This window comes from Phaenicophaeus curvirostris, chromosome 9, assembly GCF_032191515.1.
Source record: "Phaenicophaeus curvirostris isolate KB17595 chromosome 9, BPBGC_Pcur_1.0, whole genome shotgun sequence".
NCBI lineage: Eukaryota > Metazoa > Chordata > Aves > Cuculiformes > Cuculidae > Phaenicophaeus > Phaenicophaeus curvirostris.
The window spans coordinates 26,491,206-26,497,415 of record NC_091400.1 but is presented as its reverse complement, the minus strand read 5'-3'; positions in this window follow the sequence as shown (position 1 = coordinate 26,497,415).

Here is a 6,210-nt window from a genome sequence, read left to right as displayed (position 1 = left end):
TCTCTCTGACTGGTTTTGCTTTACTTGATGGTCCTGCTTTTAATTTTTTTGCTATCGTAAACTCTATTTCTTTTCCCAGTGTCTTGTAGAGCGTTACACCCTGGCATTTTAAGAATAAAATGAAGGAGAATGATGCTCTGCTGTCAAATCAACTGGGAATTATGGTGCAGGACTGCTAGACCATGTCTCACTTTGAATGATGAGATGCGCAGCCCAAAGTTCAGCACACCCTGCAAAGCATAAAATGTAAAGCTTTTCTGGAGTCATTCCAAACCCAGCTGAAAAATAAGAGGATAAAATCTCTCTAGGGTTTTGGAATACCTGGTTATTGAAGGCCATGGAGTTGCATCTCCTTATCACTGGTTGGATCTGGACCCCTCTCCTTCTGATTGCCCCTCTTTTATGCTTAGTGGAAGAACCTAGAAAACTGCAGATATACCCTTACTCAGCTATGAAAGACGCTGCTGTGTAACAGCGATTAAGCTGTGGCTCGTGGGGCAAAGCAGAGAGAGATTTTCATCATTTTAGGGGCAAACCCTGCTCTTGCTGTTGTAGTCACTTTTCCATACAGATGAAGTCACAAGTTCTGGAATGATGACTGAAAGAAATAAGCAACTTCCCTCTGTTCCTTCCTGCTGCTTTTATTTCAGAGTTGAGTGCATCCTGCTATAATGCATGTTAATGTATTTTATGTGCCGTGCTCCACATACAGATGTGCCTTTCTTAACAACAAACTGGATGTGACCTAAGTGCTATGTATATTTACTTAATAAGGCCTTATTGGGAAGGAACTGAAACAAACATGAGACAAAACAAAAAACAGGCTTATGACCTGAGCTGCTGTGTGGTCATGGCCTGGGGAAAAGTGATTTTTGTGCTACAGATATTGAAGTTATCACATTGTGACCTACTTCCAAACCCTTTGGATTTCTCTTTCAATATATACCATTCCACTTAGCCTTAACTCAGCCATTAAATCTTTATTCTTCATGAATGTGATACCTCCCAAGTGGTGGCGCAATGTTTCTCTGCTGTCCTCTTGGCTGGGAATGTCTGCTGCTCTTTCAGGTACGAGAACCCATCCTCTGTGCCTCTGTAGTGGTGCAGCAATTGGGAGGCACAGATTACTCAGACACTTGAAAGTTAATAATTTAGCATGACTTTTTGGTTGCAGTTATGAAAGATGCTAAAATATTGAGCATGCCAGGGACTGACATCCCTTTCCTTGTGATGGGCATTAACACATGGAAGGTATGAATTATTCAAAGTGCTTTCCCTACTAAATAACAGTAGTTAAGATTTGTGCCTAATTACTGCCCAGATTTGAGGTGTCTAATATATTCCGGTTATACTGTTGGTTTGTAACATTTGATTTATTGGCTGACTGCACTGTAAGTTTTCTTGATAAACATCCATAGAGGAACAAGTATAAGGAAAACTTGTTTAGCTGTGACAAGACAAATCCCAAATTTTTTCGGTTTTTTTGAGCTGGTGTTTCAGTATGGAATGAGGGAAAACATGAAAACATAGAATGGTTTGTATTGGAAAGGACCTTAAAGCCCATTCAGTTCCACCCCCTTGCCATAGGTAGGGACACCTCCCACTGGATCAGGTTGCTCAAAGCCCCATCCAGCCTGGCCTTGAACACCTCCAGGGATGGGGCAGCCACAGCTTCTCTGGGCAACCCGTGCTAGGGCCTCCACCACCCTCACAGGAAAATATTCTTCCTAGTATCTAATCTAAATCTTCCCTCTTTCACCTTAAAACCGTTCCCCTCATCCTATCCCTGCACTCCCTCATAAAGAGCCCCTCCCCAGCTTTCCTATAAGCCCCCTTTAAATACTGTGAGGCTGCTATAAGATCTCCCCGGAGCCTTCTCTTCTCTAGGCTGAACAGCCCCAACTCCCTCACCCTGTTCTCATATGGGAGGTTCTCCAATCCTCTGATCATATCTGTGGCCTCCTCTGGACTCACTCCAACAGATCCATGTCCTTCGTGTGCTGAGGACTCCAGATCTGAGCACAGTACTCCAGGCAAGGTCTCACAAGAGCAGAGAAGAGGGGGAGAATCCCCTCCCTCGACCTGCTTGCCCCAATTATTCTGATGCAGCCACAACAGACATATAAGGTCCATTTGCTGCAACGATTTGCTCATTACTTTCCGAGTTCAGTCTCTTCTAGGAAGTACTTATGGGATGAGAAAGGCGACTAAGCACCAGTCCAACCAACAGAGACCCGTCCACTGTTCAACCGCCTAATTTAGGCTTGGTGTGCCCTATGGAGCTGGATGCCGCTGCTGGAATGGAAGAAATGGGTGAGACAAATCAAATCTGAAACGTAGTTTGGAAAATTATTTGGAAATAGGTGTTACTCCAAATGTATACTTGAAACCTGACGGGAAAGTGATGTGATAGTCATGGTACAGAGATGTATGGAGCTGGCCTGATACTTTTCAGAAGTTTCTAGGAGTTCTCAGAACAACTAGCCAAGAAAAAACACCCCACTCACTCTCTGTTTGACAGGTGACAGATATTGTTCGTCCACTTTTGGTCCCGAGTCATCAGTGTCTTTTAATTCCTGTGTCCTTATTCGTGAAAATACTTTTTTCCCCAAGTACTTCTGAAAAATGCTTCTTCAAACTGTTTTCAGTCGTGAAAGAGTTGATATTGCCAGTCACACCAGATTCATCTGTGTGCCCTGTCCTTGCAGACAACTCCCATGACTACTCTAGCCTTGTCTGGTAATTATAACCCCTTACTTTAAACACAGCTCTTAATCCCCTCCAATGTTACCTGCTCTGAGAATTCAATGAGAATTGAACGCAATTCCATAATCAAGTTGTCAAATAGCATCACTGTCTTCTAGATAATCTGCATGAGATACAAAATCTCATCTTGGCCCCTTTCTGTTTATTTAAAGTCAGAGCCCTGTGCCTTCAGTTTGATAGGAAATGGGTGGTCAGAGAGTAAACAGTGCCAAACAAGATCCTTGATCAATAACTTGTATGTACTTGGAAAGCAAATGCCCTGGTCTATGCCAGTCAGTTTCTCTTTGGAGAATGAGCCCTTAGAAATTAAATTTTCAATGAACAGGTTCCATTTTTTTTTTTGTTTTGTATCTTCCCAGATTCACTGTCTGGTCCATAATGCTCTTAAATCAGCCTTAAATTCAGAAACTGAGAATTTAAAAGGGAGAAGAAGAAAAACAAAGGCCTTGTAAAAAATGAAAAGCTGCAATTATGCTAATAAGCATGTGCTGCTTTAGATTCATGTATCCCAGCTCCAAATCTCTGAAGCAGGCTGAATAACTGAAAGGGTTTTATGTCTGTGAAGATGGATAGGACAGATTTGTCGATAGCTGCACAGCAAGGGGATAACTTCTCATTAGGCAAAGGTTTTCAGATCCAGAAAACGCTGTCTCATTCCCTGCCGATGTGCACACGTGGGGAAGGAGAGCAAGGGCAGAGGAGTGTCAGAGAAGGGCTGCTGGGCTCCGAGGGGATTTCTTTCAGTAGTTTATCCTTTAGAGGAGGAAGATGAATTCTTGTTGACTATATTTTTATTAGTTTGCTCAAAATGGTGTTCAGATCAGTCCTGAAAGACTGCTGAGCAGCACTCTGCTCGCTGTGTATGTGCCTTAAATATCATAGAATCACAGAATAACCAGGTTGGAAGAGACCCACTGGATCATTGAGTCCAACCATCCCTATCAAACACTAAACCATGCCCCTTAGCACCTCATCCACCCATGCCTTAAACACCTCCAGGGAAGGTGACTCAACCACCTCCCTGGGCAGCCTCTGCCAGTGCCCAATGACCCTTTCTGTGAAAATTTTTTTCCTAATGTCCAGCCTAAACCTCCCCTGGCGGAGCTTGCAGCTCCTTGTCCTGTCCCCTGTCACTTGGGAGAAGAGGCCAGCACCCTCCTCTCTACAACCTCCTTTCAGGTAGTTGGAGAGAGCAATGAGGTCTCCCCTCAGCCTCCTCTTCTCCAGGCTAAACACCCCCAGCTCTCTCAGCCGTTCCTCATAAGGCCTGTTCTCCAGCCCCCATCACCAGCTTTGTTGCTCTTCTCTGGACTCACTACAGAGCCTCAACATCCTTCTTATGGTGAGGGCCTCTCCGACAGCCTTCACGCTATTTGTTCTCTGGCAGAGGAAATTACTCATTAACTATGCAAACGTACATGCAGGAATTCAAGTCTCAAGCCGTTTGCCAAGGGGATGTCAGACAGAACTGCTTGTTTTTGTTCGGGCATGAAGATGAATGATCTGGGACAGTTCTCCCTTCTGTGTTTTGAAGTTTTCATAAACTGAGAGAAAGAAGGAGGTAGGTTTCTGTTTATAGAGAGCAAGGTTTGATCTTGTTAACATTAATATTATTCTCCATGCAAAAACTTCCTGAACAAAGGATATTTACCAGCCACAAAAGCAGTCTGCCTTTTCTTTCCTTACCTGTCTCTCAAACAACGTCATGCACCATTTATAGACTTGAATAGAATATGACCAAATCCCACTCCTTTCATCCAGCAAGGTGACTTTGTCAGCTGTTAATCTCCAGGATAAGTTCATCGTTAAAGGACAAGGTTAGGGCTTGGTGTGTGGAGTGACTTGCAACTGGAAAAATTAAAGAGGGAAGAGACCCAAGTTAAATAAAAACCTGGTTTTATCTGTTGCAGATGCAAAAAAAAATGACAGCAAAGGGCAGGGAATCGTGTTTTCTGCTTCACATTGTTTTCTTTCCCTCACATCTGTGCTTTGAGAATAGGTAGACCTGAGTTAGACTTGTCTTGCCCATATTCCAGAATTACTGGCAGGCATTGCTCAATCTTGTTTCCAGATATCAGCCACCAACACCCACAGAGGGGTTTAGCAGCATGGGAGGTGGGGAACTACACCTTTCAGAGACCCTCAAGAAACTCTGGTGTTACAGAGCAAGAGTCTCGATGGACAAGCCTGACAGCCAGAATTCATTCGTTAAAATAAACAGTTGGATGGTTCGTTATTGCACAAGTCAAGACAAGGCTTTCTTTTGGTGTCATGTGTAGATCAGAAAAATGTTTCTGAGACATGAATTCATTTACAACGTGATATGAATGAAACTCAGTAGAGAAAATCAGGACCTTAATAGCTTAATTGACTTCTCCCCAGTGTCCCTAGGTAGATATCAGAGAAAGAGGTTGCTGCCACGTGAGATGTGAAATTCAGAGAATCTAAGTTCCTGCTGGAGGAGCTTCTCTTTAGCTGCTGATTATGATATTTAACACAAGGGAAAACTTGTCAGGCACAAAGTCGAGATCCTAGGAAAATCTTAAAGCCAAGGTTGCTTACGTTAATTAACTCCTGTTGTTAGGTTTGCCTGAGGCAGGAGTGGCAACAAATCAGGGCTGAATCCTCTGCTTAGAACAGAAATAGGGTACCGCAGTTGCCCTGGGGTGGCAAACGTTCATGCTTGCCCTATATAGATTGCCTATGATGTTGTCTTGTGTCCAGAGCTTTCCTAAAATGGTTTCAAGGTAAAACAATGCCTGTGTAAACTACCTGCTGCCTTGGGAGTGATCCAACAATATTTGAATGACTCTTGCAAGCTCTTTCTGAAGGTCATCGGGAGAGGAGAAGGCAGGAAAGGAGTATCCCACTTGAGTACCGGCTAATTCAGTCTGGTAATGATTCATGCTTTATATCCCAGGATGGCTTGGTATTTCATGTATTTGTTACCTTATATAGTGATGCAAAATATGTAGAATTCAATTGTACAAATCACAATGACAGAACAATTGCTTAACAAAATCAAAACACACTTCTCACCAAGCCTTATCAGCCTAGGCGTTCTGAGAATGCCAGCAAAACCCATAACCATAGTCTGCTTTAATGTTCTTTGAGAGCCTTGTGAAAAAATAAATGGGCCCTGGAGCAATTCACAAAGATGGTAAATTCACTTTTTACCAAATGTAGTAAAAATGAGACTCCTGCCCTGTGCCTGGTGAAATCAACGGGTAGTCTTGTGACTGACTCCAGAAGCAGCAAGGTTGAACTGCTGGTTGTATGACACAATGAGACACATATATCTGCAATTTAGGAATACACAGGGAACAGAAATGAACACTAGCTTTGCACTTTGAGTAGTGGTCCATCAGCCACCTAAAAGGGAATTTTTAAAGATGGCAAGAAATACCCTTTTTTTCACTCCTTGCTGTAACAATCTAAACCAAC